Source organism: Pseudophryne corroboree, chromosome 4, assembly GCF_028390025.1.
Source record: "Pseudophryne corroboree isolate aPseCor3 chromosome 4, aPseCor3.hap2, whole genome shotgun sequence".
In the NCBI taxonomy this organism is placed as follows: Eukaryota; Metazoa; Chordata; class Amphibia; order Anura; family Myobatrachidae; genus Pseudophryne; species Pseudophryne corroboree.
Window position 1 is genome coordinate 866,582,646 of NC_086447.1, and position 16,329 is coordinate 866,598,974.

The following is a 16,329-nucleotide window of genomic DNA, read 5'->3' on the forward strand; positions in this document are numbered from 1 at the left end:
AAAATAACATATGTATTTTTAATTAAATTTGTTCTTTATTTTTTCTTTGCAAAATTGTTTTACATTTTGGACATGAATTCAACACAGAAAAAATGTACGCTCCTGCAGTAAGTTGACACCACATTTGTCAAAGCATTTTATTGTAGTATATTTGACAAACTTTAGTTTTGTATTCTTCATCTTTGTTTTTTGTTTTTTTTAAAAAGTGTGTGATGTCAATATATATTGCAGCAGAAGCCCTACCTCCCCAACCCACGCCAGCACTCCCACCCCAACCGCAAGCCCCACAACCACAGCCGGCTCCTCATCAACCAAGGCAACGGAGGCGTGCTAGGCCACCAATTTTCCGAACCCGTGTCCTACTTTTTGGGATGCCAGATGATGTGGTGGTGCGTAGATACCGGCTGCCACCACATCTAATCCTAGACACTCTCTCCATAATAGAGAGTGATCTGGAGTCTGAAATTCGGTATCCTACAGCAATACCACCATTGACACAATTCCTTGCAGTGTTACATTTTTTGGCTACAGCCTCATATCAGCATGTTGTGGGAGACCTGGTTGGCATGTCGCAGGGCCAGTTCAGTAAGGTCCTGCGGCGTGTCTGCCAGGCTTTCCTAAAGCGGGTGAAGCAGTTCATTGATATGCCTTTGGATGTTGGTGCCCTAGATGTGGTGAAGCGGCAATTTGCGGAAGGTGGTAGTCGCTTCCCACATGTTATTGGGGTTGTGGATGGCACACATGTTGCTATTCAGCCACCAAGACATAATTAAGAAATTTTTAGAAACAGGAAACTGTTTCATTCTCTGAATGTAATGGTTGTTTGTGGGCCATCCCTCCAGATCCTTTCCCTGAATGCAAAGTTTACTGGAAGTTCCCATGATGCATATGTCATTAGACAATCAGGGATATGGCAGAGATTAAGATCAAGTCAACGAGCAGACATGTGGTTATTGGGTGAGTTTTTGCTTTAATTTTTGAAACAAACAAAAATAACTTGACAAATATACTATTTTGAAATATTGGATTATCTACCAACAGGAGACCGTGGATATCCTTGCACCCCCTGGCTCATGACTCCTTACCGTAATCCCAGGCCAGGACCACAGATGGCATTTAACTCCGCGCTTACTGCCACTAGGCAGCTGGTGGAGCGCACAATTGGTGTCCTTAAAGGGCGGTTTCGTGTGCTCCACCGCACTGGTGGCGACATCATGTATTCGCCGGAGATGGCAAGTAAAATAGTGGTCCTGTGCGCAATACTACATAATATCGCGGTAAGGAGTAGTGTAGAGCTTCCTCAGGCAGAGGAATTGCCTGATGAGGAGCCAGGGGTTGGTCCACGCTTCGGTGGGGGGAGTGTGACACGGAGGGGGAGCCAAGTGAGGGCAAGAATTGTTGCAGAATATTTCAGGTATAGTGTTTTTATATTTTATATTTGCAGAAATAATACAACACAGTATGCTTATGTTTTTTAAACCATGATTGCATTTTGTATGATCTTGTAAAGTGATTGGGTAAGGCTTTTGTTGTGTTGGAATGGGTAATTGATTTTTTTAACAAAAACCAAAAACACGTTAAGCTTACAATGTTTATTTAGAAATTTAAATACTGTAATGTTAATAAATAGTGTCCTTATTTATTTTATATCCTCAAATCCTGATTATGTAACCAAACACACAAACAAATGATACTCAATGTTTCACACTTTGTGACTGTCCAGCTGAATGATCACACGAACTGTGGTGAGTACACAGATATGTATAGTAATTTTCTCTAAAGTCTGTGTCTCTGTGTGTGTTTTGTTTTCTTAAATTTGTGTTCAAAACATTTTCGCTTCTGCTAATGCGAATTTCCGCTCGTGCCAAATAACACTCTGCTCTTCACAGCATTGCAAAGATCAATAAAGTTATTAGAAATGACAACATAGATTTTTGACCAATCACATGCTAACAGACACTATAAATATATGCCCAAATAAGGAAAACGCCATTGCCATGATGCGTGCAGCACCGTTCACCAGGCGGGAGCTCCGCGTGCTGGTTGCGGTGATGGACCGCCGCGTAGGCCGCGTTGGGCGCTTCATCCCCAATCGGGTGAAGCGCGAGGCCTACGCGGAGGTCCGCCGCCTGCTGCGGACTCGCGTCCGCAGCAGGCGGACAATCATCCAGCTAGAAAGGAGGTGGAGTGATCTCCGTAGGAGGACTCCAGATTTGTTGGCGGAGATCCGCCAGCAAATTCGGGCTCTGCATACACGAAGTAAGTTACCTTACATAATGTTTTGGGTCAAAATTGTGCTAATGGGTGATTTTCCAAGTTTAGGGCTTCCGGAATTTATGGTTCAATTGTTCAATACAATGTGCACTGCAGGGGAAGCATATGTAACATGTGCAGAGAGAGTAATTTTTGGGTGGGGTATGTTAAATCTGCATATAAATTTGCATTGTTAAAATAAAGCAGCATGTATTTACCCTGCCCATAATTACACAAACCAACAAAATCTAACTCTCTCTGCACATGTTATATCTGCCACCCCTGCAGTGCACATGCTTTTGGCCAATTGCAAACGAAATTCCTGCTGTAATCCCCTTGGAATTTCAATCATTTTACAGTAAATGGTAGGCTAATTGCAACCTGCTGTGTCCTTTTTTGGAAATTATGACACTGTGTGTGGTTAGGGAAAACAGTACTGACTGTAGCAAAGTAACACCAAACAAGTGCATGTTTCAAACAAATAAGAAGCAGGCAGGAAAAAGAACCAAAAAACTTGATCAGTGCTGGCTATATAATAAGGTTCCTGGAATAGTAATCTGGTGATGTTGCCTAGACCAATCACTATGACTCAATTGACTAGCTGAAGGAATGAGCTTCAAAGTAAAAATTTGGACTCATTTTGTTTGCTGTGGCCAACATGAAGAGGATCTTAACATGTTTGCTTTGCTATTACAAAAAAAAAAGCATTTAACATTGAACAGAACATTGAGAAAAGAAATTGATTACTATGTAATTTCTCATGTTTACAAAATTTGTACACAATTATCATTCTAGGACAACAACAACAATGGCAAAACTCACCACCCCCTTCCCCTTCCCACTCCCCCTCACCTTCACACTCCCCCTCCCCTTCTCACTCCCCCTCCCCTTCTCACTCCCCCTCCCCTTCACAGTCCCCCTCAGCTTCCCAGTCCCCCTCAGCTTCCCAGTCCCCCTCAGCTTCCCAGTCCACCTCATCTTCCCAGTCCACCTCAGCTTCCCAGGCCCCATCAGCTTCCCTGGCCCACTCCACTTTCCATTCCCCTTCTCACCACACCTCTCCATCTCTTTCTGGGACCCCTTCTCCTCCTTCCCATACCCCTTCTCCTTCTAATTCTACATCCCAATCTGAACCCCCCACACCCTCTATTGCCTTAACTTTCTCTCCGCCCCCCTCGCCCTCTCAATCAGACCCCCCCTCTGAAATTGGCAACCAAATCCAGCCTCCTTCCCCCATCCAGCCTCCTGCCCCAATCCCTCCTCCTTCCCCAATCCCTCCTCCTTCCCCAATCCCTCCTCCTTCCCCCATCCAGCCACCTTCCCCCATCCAGCCAACATCCCCACCCAGTGAATGGGCAGAGGAAGCCCCTGCAGACCGGTCCGGGAGTCTTGAGGTTGCCGTGGAAAGTAAGTTTTGTTTTATAATGAAAAAAATGATTACCCACTTACACTTACAATGTCAAAACATGCAGTGTTGTACTGTTTGAATTCTTGGACCCTGGACAAATATTTGAAAATTTCATCATGGTGTACATGTTGCCTTTACATATTTGTGAGTGTCATTATATGTACAGTGTGTATGTGTGCAATGTTTTGTGTGTCCACTCTAGGTTGACACTCATTAGGTAGCCAGGGTTGCCAGGAGAACAGGGTTTATATGTGTTAGTTTTTCTGGTAAACAGTTAGACCTGAGTGGAGTTTAGTATGTTGTTTGCCTTTTACACTTGGGCCTGTGTAGTCTGAATATTTACACTTACAAATCACATGCTTCACTTTGTTATGCAGCCTAATGACACACTGTTTTTTTGTGTGAAAGTTACATTCTCAAAATTACTAATTGTTCTAGTCAAACCTGTTTGCACTTATTTAGTAAGGGCAGCTTTCAGGGAGTGTGGGAATGCTATGATATGTTGGCCTTCTGAAGATGTGGATATGCAGTGTGATGATGCAGGACCAACCCCCTAAAAATAAAATACAAATAAAACAACAAATGGGAATGAATGCCAACATGGTGTAACATTGACGAAGATGGTAGTTATCTTTAACATGGGATGTCGGACATAGCAACCAATAAGATTATACTTTAAAAATTGGGATCCACTTCTACAATATAATAATCATATTTTTGCTTGATTGCTATGGGCAACGTTCCATCTTAAATATAACTCACATAGTAGTAAATTTAACACATGGTCTGGAACACTTTAAAATCTGATAAAAAGGCTGAGCAGGCTTGTGTGTTCTGCTAATGATTGTACCATAAAACAGCCAGGATGTAGTAACTTTGCCATTAAAGCAGGCCTGTCCAAACTGCGGCACTCCAACTGTTGAGAAACTACACATCCCAGCATGCCCTGACACAGCTTTGCCATTCCCTGACCACAAAACTGTGTAAAGGCATGCTGGTATATGTAGTTTCACAACAGCTGGAGTCCAGCAGTTTGGACATGCCAGCATTTAAGTGTGCTTTGCGCCTTGCTTGGATAATAAGTAATGTAATTAAGTTATTAATGTTTGTGTTGCATCTTAATTTCAGATGTTGCAGTTGGAGATCCAACAAGTTTATCCGGGATTCTTTACACCATGCGCCTACACCTGCAAGGAATAATGAATTGTGTTGACCAATTGCAAAAATTTGCTTGATTTTGATTATTTGTTTAAAAAAAAAAAAAAATTATTAACCAAAATAAAAATAAAAAAGTTGATTAAAGTTAACCGGGTGTTGTGTTTATTAATGCAAAAAAGGATCAGCAGATTGGCAGGCAGAATTTGTTTGCAAAAAACATTACACACATCTAACGTTACATTTTTACCAAAAAAAACAGGAGATTATTGTGTTAAGAAACATGTAAAAACCTTCATTCACAAACAACACCTTTTAAAAAAAAAAAAAGTGAAAAAAAAAAAAAAACTATTTTACACTTTTACATGTTGATGGGCAATTATGGCAACAAAGTGTTAATCTGGTTTTTTTTTCAGACTTAATTGTTTAGGAACATTATCAATCATTACACTAATTGGGTTCGTAATTGAAAAGGGCTTGTGGACTTTAAAAGGAAAGGTGTAATTTCACTTAATAGCCAAAAAAAACATTTTTGAGCGTTTTACCTTAAAAGTGTGCACTTTTACGGTAAAATGTGTAAATCTACTCAAACTTAGTATTTTTACGATTAAGTATGTGTTATTGCGATGGTTTCGCAATGCTGCGATGGTTTCGCATTACTGCGATGTCATTTGGCGTACGCCCACTTTGTGTAATACTGCGTGCGAATTTGCAAAAATACGTTGAGGGCGGAGGTTCGCACATTTACTACATTAACGCAACTTTGCGAATATGTTGTGCGACCGAAAAACTTAGCGATCAACTCGGAATGAGGGCCATCGTGTGGTTATACCTTGCACACGCAACTCTACGCAACCTTGCATAAACACGCGACCGTGCGTGTCTACGCCACGTGCGCGCTTACAAGCGTGCGTTCGCAATTCAATAAACCACACTATCTCGATAAATGTGAGCAATAAAACTACTATCGCTCACTAACACAACACACAATTGTGTTTTGCAATTACTCCCTTAACACACTATCAAATATATATATAGCAAACAAATGTATCCGATTTCACACAGATCTATAATGACTGTTAACCTATGGCAACAATATGTGAGAAAGCATGCAAAGTATTGGTATGCTTTGTGTACGCTTTTCACGCCAAAAATTACACACAGATTTAAACGGCTTTTTTCCTGTTTGTCCCCTGGGTTACAACCAGCACCTCTAAGACCCTACAAGAACAGACTGTGATCTAACAACACCACCTGGTTTCAAACACAATGCAATATTACTTAACATGCATCTCCACCCTTTGTTGTAGGTCAAAGTCTGTTTATGGCCTGCAAGTCTGTGAGTGTGTGATGAACCGGAGGAGCCCCCAATTGTTAAGTCTGATTAACTTTCAGGAAGAAAAGCAATACTTTAAATGTACAACTGTTCAGGCCGCTGCAATCGCTAAGCGTGTGTGTGTAAAACCCCTATCAAATATGTACACGCTGTGTAAGCACACCGGCATGCTGTAAGCACAAAGTAGCTACACGTGCGGCGGAATAAAATTTAAAACCCCTAACAGGAAAGGAATGCGACACCAATTGTATATGCAATGTTGAGGTCCAACCCAGCAACAAATATTTACTCAAAAGGGGGTTACAGGGGGCGTGGCCTGGCTGCTGAGGCGACAGGACGTGTGGAGCTGGAGCTCCTCCCCGGGCCTCATATATCTACCCCTTCTGCGCCCCTAGGGTGTCCCACGACCCGCCACCCTCTCTGTTGGGGTCCCCCTGCTCTGGCCTGTGAGGTCCACCGAGCCGGCAGACACCTCCTGTGTCTGTGCGGGTTGCGACCTGCGGGTCGGGGTGAAGCCGGAGCCTCTCCTGCTTGCGGGCACCGGGACGTGGCTGCTGCTTCCGGTCCCGGCACGGCGGTGCTCACCTCGGCCGCTGGATTCCTGTCTGCCGTCCGGGTCCTCCAGGCTCCCCTGGTCCTCCTTGGCCTCCTCACCTGCCCGGAGAAAGACGTCCGCCGCACTCCAGATCTCCGGCCTCCTCTGCTTCCGGAAGCCGGAGCCCGATGCCGCACGCTCTGAGGTGAGAGCCGGGGGCGCCGTGCGGCTGTGATGGGGGACACAGACGGGCGGCATATATAGCCGCGGAGGACTGCTGAGGCTTTGTGCAGGTATTACCAGCCCTCTCCTACCTGCTTGCTAGCAGCCTGCGCACCTCTACTCTCCTTCCCTAACCTCTCCACGTGGGCCCTCAACTACCTCAGCCCAGTGCTGCCATTCCCATCCCCCCGATAGCCTGTGTCTCTTCAGCGCCCCTGCGGCCCGGGACCCCGTGCTAGGGGCCCCCCTGCTGTGGCCCTCCGGAGCCCGTATTTCAACCAGCCTCAGGGCCCCTGCACTATTTCTGGCCCTGCACACTCCTGCCCCCCTGCTGGCTCCTGCCTCTCCCGGCCCCTGTGACAGCCCTTACTACTGCTGGGACCTGACACCCCTATCCTGCCACCTGTCCCGGTCACTGGCTGGTCTGTGTCCGGGCCTCACCCCCGCAGATCCTGGATAGGGGCGGATATACAGAATACACCATCTCATCTCCTGTGACCTCTGATAGTCTGACTCCCTTCCGGGACCACGTGGGCCTTTCTATCTGCCGAAGCTCCCCGGCCCTGTCCCACTCACGCTGCCCTGCTGGCCGTATCATGACATCTCTCTAGTACCCCCGCCTTACCCCCCCTGGTCCTGAGCCATACTGCTGGAGTGCCTTCTCTACCTCCCATTCTGCCGTCTACCCCCCTTCTCATTTGTTCAAGATGCCCAGAGGTGATAAAAAATTGCAGGGATCTGACCTCACACCATTCCTTACTAAAAAGAGCACTCCAGCCAAGAACAGGTCCGATGCTCCTGAACACCTCCATGGTCCCTCCGACTCCGATCCTGATGATGACGATCTCACACCCCTTACCCGCAGGGACTTTCTCTCCCTCCTTAAGGAGGTGCGGGATGTCAAGACCTCTGTCCAGGCTCTCCACTCCCTGAAGTCCGAAATTGTCTCTAGAACGGATCGACTCGAACGGCGAGTAGAAAAGGTGGTGATGTTCCAACAATCGGTCGAGACCGACTTCCATCAACTCCGCCAAGATGTTGCCCAATTGCGGGAGGAGCATGAGGACCAGGACAATAGGGCGAGGAGAAATAATCTCAGGATTCAGAGTATTCCTGAAGAGGTTGAAGCGCCCATCTTGAGCTTTACCTTAAACGCCTCTTTACCCACCTGTCACCTGACACCCCCCGAAGACCATCTCCTCCTGGACTGAGCACACCGAGCCCTCCGACCCTGCTCCCAAGACTCTTCCCAGCCCAGGGACGTCATACTCCGAATGCACTACTTCACTGCGAAAGAGTCCTTTATGAGAGAAGCCCGGCGACTGGGGTCTGTGACCTTTCAGAATGTCTCCCTGCAGATCTTCCAGGACTTATCCCCGCTCACTCAAGCCAAACTTAGGGACTTTAAGCCCATCACTTCCCTGCTCTCCCAGCACAATGTTAAGTACCGCTGGGGTTTCCCATTCTGTATCCTGGTTTGGCATCAAGGGAAGCTACTTACAGCCAGAAACCCACCCGAGGCTCAATCGCTGCTCTCCAAGCTGGGTATCCACACCGACGAACAGGACCTTTCTGCTCCACATCTGCCTCCGCGGACACAGCGGAACCCACCTCCGCCCCCCCCCCCATTCGGAGTGGTTCATGGTTCCTGCTTCTTCGGCCTCTCTGGCTCTACCTCCAGTTCCCTGATGGACTTCCAGCTTTCTGAGTTGACGTACCATACCTATATTTGTGTCGACCTTTCCTGGTCGTACTCCCTAGCCGGGGAGCTGTTAACCTTTAGATCTTCCATGTTCTGACTTCCCGATCCCTTAGTCGGTTCTCAACTGTTATGATGTTACCCTTTGTTACAGTGTGATAATTTGTTTTTTCCATGCTCTCCTTTTTTTTTCTTCTCTCTTCTTCGATTTCTCTCTGGAGATGGCGCTCCACCTGTTCCTCATTCCTGTTTTCTCTCTAGCTTTTCCCTTCAGGTCCCTCCAGGGGGTCTGCTTCTTAGCCATTGTTACGTGGTTTGTGATGCATCGTCTGGATGCCATGCTGTGCCCCCTTAGGGCCTTAGCCCTCTTGCTGACCTAGGTGCCCTCCCGACACCTAGTACCCCTTCCCCCTGTCAGCACCACCGGTCCTGGCCTCTACCGCCGGATGACCAACTACCCTCCCCTCCCTTCCGGTTTCCTTTCCTTCCTCCCTCCTTTCTGACCACGCTATCTTACGCTTTGTATCCCTTTCATCTATTTCTCTTCCTCCTTACCCTACTTTCAGAACTCTACACTCTTTCTATTCTGCCTACCTCTTTGCTGCTTGCCCATGGGTCTCCGGGTACTCTCTTTTAATGTGAAGGGCCTGAATAGCCCTCAAAAGAGAGGTAAGCTTTTTACCTCCCTTAAACTCCATAAGGACGACCTGGTCTTTCTCCAGGAGACTCATTTCCTACATAACTCCCACCCTACGCTACAATGTAAACCGTACCCTGATTCTTTCCATGCCTGTGACCATTCGGCCAAAAAACGGGGGGTCGCGATCTTATTTGCCCGTCACCTCACCTTTGAATTTCTAGATTCCCACGCTGATAAGGATGGCCGGTTTCTTGTGTTGGTAGGGAAACTTAACAACAAACTATGCACTTTAGCTAACATCTATGCCCCTAACCAACGACAAGATTTATTCTTTGCAAAACTAGATACGCTCCTTACTCAAGTCCGGCAAGGCGACCTCATACTGGCTGGGGATTTTAACTCTGTTTTAAACCCAAATATAGACCGCTCTCAACTCTCTGCCCTCTGCTTCCCCGTCGGACTCTCTCCGCTCTAGATCCCTCCTCCATCTCATGCGATCCCAGCTTCTCTACGACTCCTGGAGGATAAAAGATCCCTCTGCTCGTGACTATACCTTCTATTCTGCTCCTCATAATTCTTACTCCCGCATCGATATGGTCCTGCTTAGCCATGAACTTGCCCTAAATCTCCACGCTGCCCATATACACCCATTGATCTGGTCTGACCATGCCCCTATCCCTTGCGACCTCTCGGGCTTGCTCTCTCGCCCCCGCCCCATGACTTGGCACCTTAACGACTCCCTCCTTCACAATCCGGAGATACGCTCCCATCTTCGGGATAAGCTTTCTGACTATTTTACCCTTAACGACTCCCCTGACATTTCCAGGTCCACTCTCTGGCTGGCACACAAGGCAGTCCTTCGTGGGCACATCATCAGCCTAGCCTCGAAAGCCAAGAAACAATCTCTCACCCAGTTTAACAGACTCTCTATTAAACTCCACACCCTTGAGACCCAGCACAAGGCGTCCTCCAACCAGGCTATCTTATCTGAACTCCGTACTGTTAAAGCAGAACTTGATCTCCTTCTCTCCAGACGGGTGGCTAAACGTCTCAAATGGCTTCGCCAGTCTTTTTATGAGAAGGGAGATAAGGCGGACAAGATCCTGGCGGCACGACTCCGCTCCACAAGAGCCAAAACTAATATCATTTTTATAAGAGACCCTCTCAATCAGTTAGTTCATGACCCTACCGCCATTAGGGCTGCCTTCCAATCCTACTACGCTGATTTGTACAATCTGCCACCCTCCCCGTCTGGTTCTTCCTCCCTGTTTCACTCTGACCTGGTCTCTCACTTTCTCTCAGCCTCTAACCTGCCTAGATTGCCTCAAGACGCCATGGACCATCTTAACAGCGAGATCTCGGTGGAAGAAATTGCCCAGACTATACTCATGCAAAAGATCGGTAAATCCCCTGGCCTAGATGGGTTCACAGCTCTTTACTACAAAAAAATTTCCGATCTTCTCTCCCCCCACCTCCAATCCCTGTTTAATAGGATTATCCATGGCGACTCTTTTCCTCCTGAGATGTTAGAGGCCAGAATTGTGGTGATCCCTAAGGAAGGCAAGGATGCCCTTAACTGCGCTAGCTACTGACCTATATCCCTCCTGAACCTGGACTTAAATTTTTTTGCTAAAATCCTAGCCAATCGCCTTAACCCGTATCTCCCTTCCCTTGTCCACTACGACCAAGTGGGGTTTATTCCGGGCCGCCAGGTGAGGGATAACACCAGACGTGCTATTGATCTTATACACATCTCGAACTCCAGGGGATCCCCTGCTATCATGCTCTCCTTGGATGCTGAAAAAGCTTTCGACCGGATCTCCTGGAGTTTTTTGAGAGCCGCCCTGGAGGCCTATGGCTTGTCTGGTGTCTTTCTCACTGGTGTTCTGGCACTATGCTCCACCCCTTCCGCCACAGTCTTAATCAATGGTGTCCCGTCTGCCCCGGTACGCATATCGAATGGTACACGTCAGGGATGCCCTCTATCGCCGTTGATATTCGCCCTTGTTATTGAGCCGCTTGCCTCTCAAATTAGGGCTCATCAAGGTATACATGGTATACAAGTAGGCCGTACCGATCCTAAAATCTCCCTCTTCGCTGATGACGTTCTACTTTCCTTGACCCAGCCCCTTATCTCGCTCCCAAATCTATTTTCAGTCCTCCATTCTTATAGCCTTGTATCAGGCTACAAGATCAATTATTCCAAGTCCGAAGCTATGCTGCTCCATGTCCCCCACCGAGAAGCTGAATCCCTTCGCGCCAACTTCAATTTTAAATGGCAGCCTACAAAGATCAAATATTTGGGGATTTACTTGACCTCCCGCTACGATTCTCTCTTCCGTGAAAACTTTCCACCCCTCCTCACCAAAACACTCGCTGACCCGACGTCCTGGAACAGTCTCTTTATTTCATGGCTGGGTAGGATCATAGCGGTTAAAATGAGCATAGTCCCCAAATGGCTCTACCTTTTTCAGACCCTCCCTGTGGCAGTCCCGGCCTCCTTTCTTCGTACTACCCAGCGAGCCCTTGTGTGTTTTATCTGGAACCACAGACCCCCCCCCCCCCCCCCCGCATCGCTGCCAACACCCTGAAACGGCCAACCTCCGCTGGCGGTAGAGGTCTTCCTGATATCAAACTCTATTACCTAGCCTCCCATCTCTCCCATATTGTCACCTCTTATGCTCCTCCGGGGTCCGTATCCTGGTTGGATATCGAAGCAGCCCACATCAACCTTTCAGACCTGACCCCCTTATGGGGTTTGCCCTCACCCTCCCGACCCCCAACCTCCAAACTCCTCCCCACTATTAAATTTAACCTTAAAATCTGGGATTCCCACTCTCTGAAGATGGGTCTTACCACTACCCCCTCACCCTTGACCCCTATCTGGCAGAACCCTATGTTTCCTCCTGGATTCTCGATTACGAGGTTCCATACATGGATAACGCTGGGCTTCAAATTCCCGACTGATTTTGCTGATTGGAGTCAATGCTTGTCCCTACCTGATCTCCAACAGAAGACCCCCTCGTACTCACTTAATCCCTTTCAATTCCTACAAATCCGGCACTTTTTAGGTTCCCTGCCCTCTTCCGCTTTGCTCTGAGACCTCACTCCCTTTGAAAGTCTATACATAAACTCCCACCTCTCCAAAGGCTTAATCTCCCAACTTTACTCCCTTTTACTAGATTCTTTCCTTCCCACCTCCTGGTCCCACGAACTCGCATGGGATCGTGATCTTGGGCCTCCCCCGGAGAGCGAAGACTGGGAGGACATGAGACTGGGGATTGCTAAATGCTCTATTGCTACTGCTTTCAAAGAGACGGCTTACAAAGTTTACTACCGTTGGTACTACACCCCTGATAGACTTAATAAACTCTTTCCGTCTTCCTCCCCTAATTGCTGGAGGAACTGCGGATCTAGAGGCACTATGCTACATATATGGTGGACCTGCCCATCCATCGTTTCCTTCTGGAATCTAGTCCACTCCCTCCTTAACTCCCTTCTGGAATCCCCCGTGCTGAAAGATCCCTGGATCTTTTTGCTGTGTTAACCTCCCCCGATGCTTGATAAATTCTCCCAAAAACTGACTACACATATTCTAACTGCGGCAAAATCGCTGATAGCTCTTAATTGGAAGAACCCCTCTCTCCCGTCCCTTAAAACCAAAATTTGGCATATTGCATCAATGGAGAAGATTACATATTATCTTCACGATCGGGGTCATGTTTTTGAGCAGGTTTGGTCCCCCGGGCTCGCTGCTGAACGTAAATCGCCGTCTCCCCCTTCTTGTTCCTAGCTCCTTCCGCAGACCCATGGGCATTGACTACTGCTCCTCCTCCATCTCCTCTCTTCTTTTCTTCTCTTTTTTTTTCTCCTCTTCTTCTTTTTCTCCTTCTTATCCTCTCTTGTCTCTCCCTTGCCCTCCTTCTCTTTCTTTTTTTCTGATCTCACTATCTCCAGGATATGTACTGTGCTTGGATTATATCGTGGTTTCCCCTCTCCCCTATCCCCCTCTTCCTTCTTCACCTCCCCCCCCCAAATTTGATACTTGGTTACCAATGTTTTATTTTTGATTATATTTGTTGTCTATTCTAAAAATTTGGTTTTTGTTGGACGTTGGTTCTCTTGACCGCTTGTCCCTTATATCATTGTATTGTTTGCCCACTCTGTTTAACAACGCAAAAATAAAGAATTAAAAAAAAAAGGGGGTTACAACAGTAATACAATCACATAAGAGAATAGGCTACAATCAATGGATACATACGTTTGTTCACCAGCGCCACCCAGTCCCTGTCCTCAGTCAGTCTGGATAGATGACCTTCAGAGAATGTGTCTGACCAGCCAGGAGGCTTGGCTTTTATACATTAGTCCAAATCATGAAACAATAGAAACTGTATTCTCTTCACCTATAGGTCGAAGGGCTGGTCATTTACAGTACAGGAGGGGTCATAGGTCGGTTTGAATAGGTGGGCGATGCCTGGTCCAGGTGCACTGGCAGATGTTCTCCATTGGGTTCCCGCCGAATATCAAGAGTACAGTAAATACAGTGTAATATTAATATTCTGTTCCTGCGCATATCTATGCGCAGGAGCATGTTATCTTCTGCAAACTGCTACTGGAATATTGCTCTTAAAATACTGTACAGCTGGATACCAAACACCACCTCCTAACCTAATTCTGTCCCCTCGTATCCTGTAAAGTCGAATCCCTCTGTTGTTATACCTTGGAAGTAAATGTAACTCGCTGGTGTGGTGCATGTAGACTATGTGTAAATTACGTGCTATGTGGATTAAATATGAAATATGTCTTTGTGGCTTTTCCATGCGAATGCATATGCTACTGTAATTACTCATACCAAGCACTGATACGCAGGACCTCATGAGCCAATATACGCAACGTGCGAGTATGCGCACGCACGGCGGAACAGGCACGCGCATGGAGGCCACTTGTGTGGAGTTTGTGTGTGATGCGTGTGACCATAATATTTTCGACTTTGACACCCTGGATATCAAGGATGCGTACCTTCACGTTCCGATCTGGCCGCCTCACCAGGCTTATTTGAGATATTCACTTCTAGACTGTCACTATCAGTTCCAGGCGGTGCCATTTGGCCTATCCACAGCACCGAGGGTGTTCACCAAGGTCATGGCAGAGATGATGCTACTCCTCCGCAAGCAGGGAGTGAACATTATTCCATATCTGGATGATCTGCTGATAAAGGCATCTTCCAGGGAGAAGCTGTTAAAGAGCATTGCTCTCTCACGACTACTCCAGGATCACATGTGGATCCTGAACCTTCCAAAGTCACATTTAGAACCAACAAGGAGACTGTCCTTCCTGAGGATGATCCTCGACACTGAAGTACAGAGGGTGTTTCTCCCGGTGGAGAAAGCATTGGTGATACAGTCAATGGTCCGGGATGTCCTGAAGCCTGCCCGGGTATCGGTTCATAAATCGGGTGCATTTTCATGCAACTTTTTGAAACTATATACGCAAAGTTACGAAGCAGTCGACATTATGGTTTTCGTGTTTTCCGATGTCGATGCCAGTCGTTTTTTTTGGCACATTTACGGCCGTCATTGTCGTTTGCGTACGTGTTTTTGTTGTTTTTGCTGGTTTATTTTCTAAGTTAAACGCGGCAGGGTTTTTTTAAACCTCGGTCGCATTTTCACTTTTAGTTTCGTTTTTCATCCCCGTTCATGATTGGTAGTGTTTCAGATGTAGGAGTGTCTGTGCGCAACCATATAAATACGCCCCAAACCGTCCGCACCTCGTGGGTTTAGTTAGTGGTGAGGAGGGAGGTTGTGCTGTGGAGGTAGTTGAGTTTTTGGTTTGGTGAGGAGTGTTGTTTGCGATTTCTGAGTGTAGTATTGTGTTTGAAAGTAGTCTTGTCATTCTTGTAGTCTTGTTTTTTGAGGTTTTGTCTAATTTTTTGTCCAAGTATTTTTTATTTATAGTGGTAGTGGAGGAGAGTGTTGTTTGTTTGTTTGTTTGTTTGTTTGTTTGTTTGTTTTTTCTGTGTTAAGTGTTTAGACACACAATTATGTGTGACTCATAGGTGGGTGAGGTGGAGGGTGTGAGTGAGGGGGAGGAGGTAGGTCAGGTGGAGGAGGTGAGTGTGAGTGAGGTTAGTGAGGTGGAGGAGGTGGGTGAGGTTGCTGCAGCAGCCTCAAGTGACAGTGATAGTGACAGTCAGAGAGCTCCGCAGCCACGCACCACTACTAAGACTTGGCGGAATGTCAAGTTTAGTTATGCAGAAAATGTGGCATTGGTGCGGGAGCTGATGAAGTATCAGCAGCAGCTATTTGGGCCTGAGTCCGCCAAGGTGCCAACACGGAAGAAGATGGTGTTGTGGGCGAAAGTTGTTGCTGCTGTCAATAGTGAGGGGGTTGTCAAGCGGACGGAGGACACGTGCCGCAAACGGTACTATGACATAAAGCGACGTGTCAAGTCCAAAATGGCCAAGGAGGCGAAGTCGGCTCGAAAAACCGGTGGTGGGCAGCCCTATATTGCAAGATATCTGGAGTATGAGGAGCCCATGCGGAGTGTAATACCTCCTGAAGTAGTCTCTGCAACCCATGTCCGGGATTCAGATAGGCCCAGGAAGAATGGTGAGCATGTGTATTTGCATTAACATTCTATGACCTTACTTTTTTTTTCAAATGTGTGTCATGTGACGTTGCATATTACTCCCATCTTCAAGTGTGTGTCAGCAAATACATTTTTTTTTTGTAATGTTTTCTCCAAAAGCCAATGTAACATCTTACTTTATTGTATGTCATGTGTTTTTTTTCTGTATATTTTCCATGTGTAGTTTGGACTGGGTGTGTCATTGAATTGTCCAGCAATAATGTTTTCCTTTTGCACATTTTTAAGTTTTTAATTTGGACTATGTTTTATATTTAGGTTATCCATGTGCAATGTTGCAAAAACAGTGGTTGTCATGTTAGAGGCTGGAGTAGTGGAAAGTGGTTTGGAAACCACTTACATGTGTAATGTCATTAGTACTGAATGTAATATTTTTTTAGATAAACCCACTATTTGTATGTTCAGTTTGAGTCTGTATTTGTACCCTGACACAACA

The 16,329-nt window shown here is 46.6% G+C and overlaps 1 long non-coding RNA gene across 1 annotated transcript; it reads left to right on the forward strand.

The window, feature by feature from the left end:
* Positions 1-212: 212 nt before the first annotated feature.
* Positions 213-1,746, forward strand: LOC134911848 (uncharacterized). Its single transcript, XR_010176896.1, has 3 exons — positions 213-957; positions 1,042-1,414; positions 1,724-1,746. It is a non-coding gene; the product is annotated as an uncharacterized LOC134911848 (long non-coding RNA).
* Positions 1,747-16,329: the final 14,583 nt, after the last annotated feature.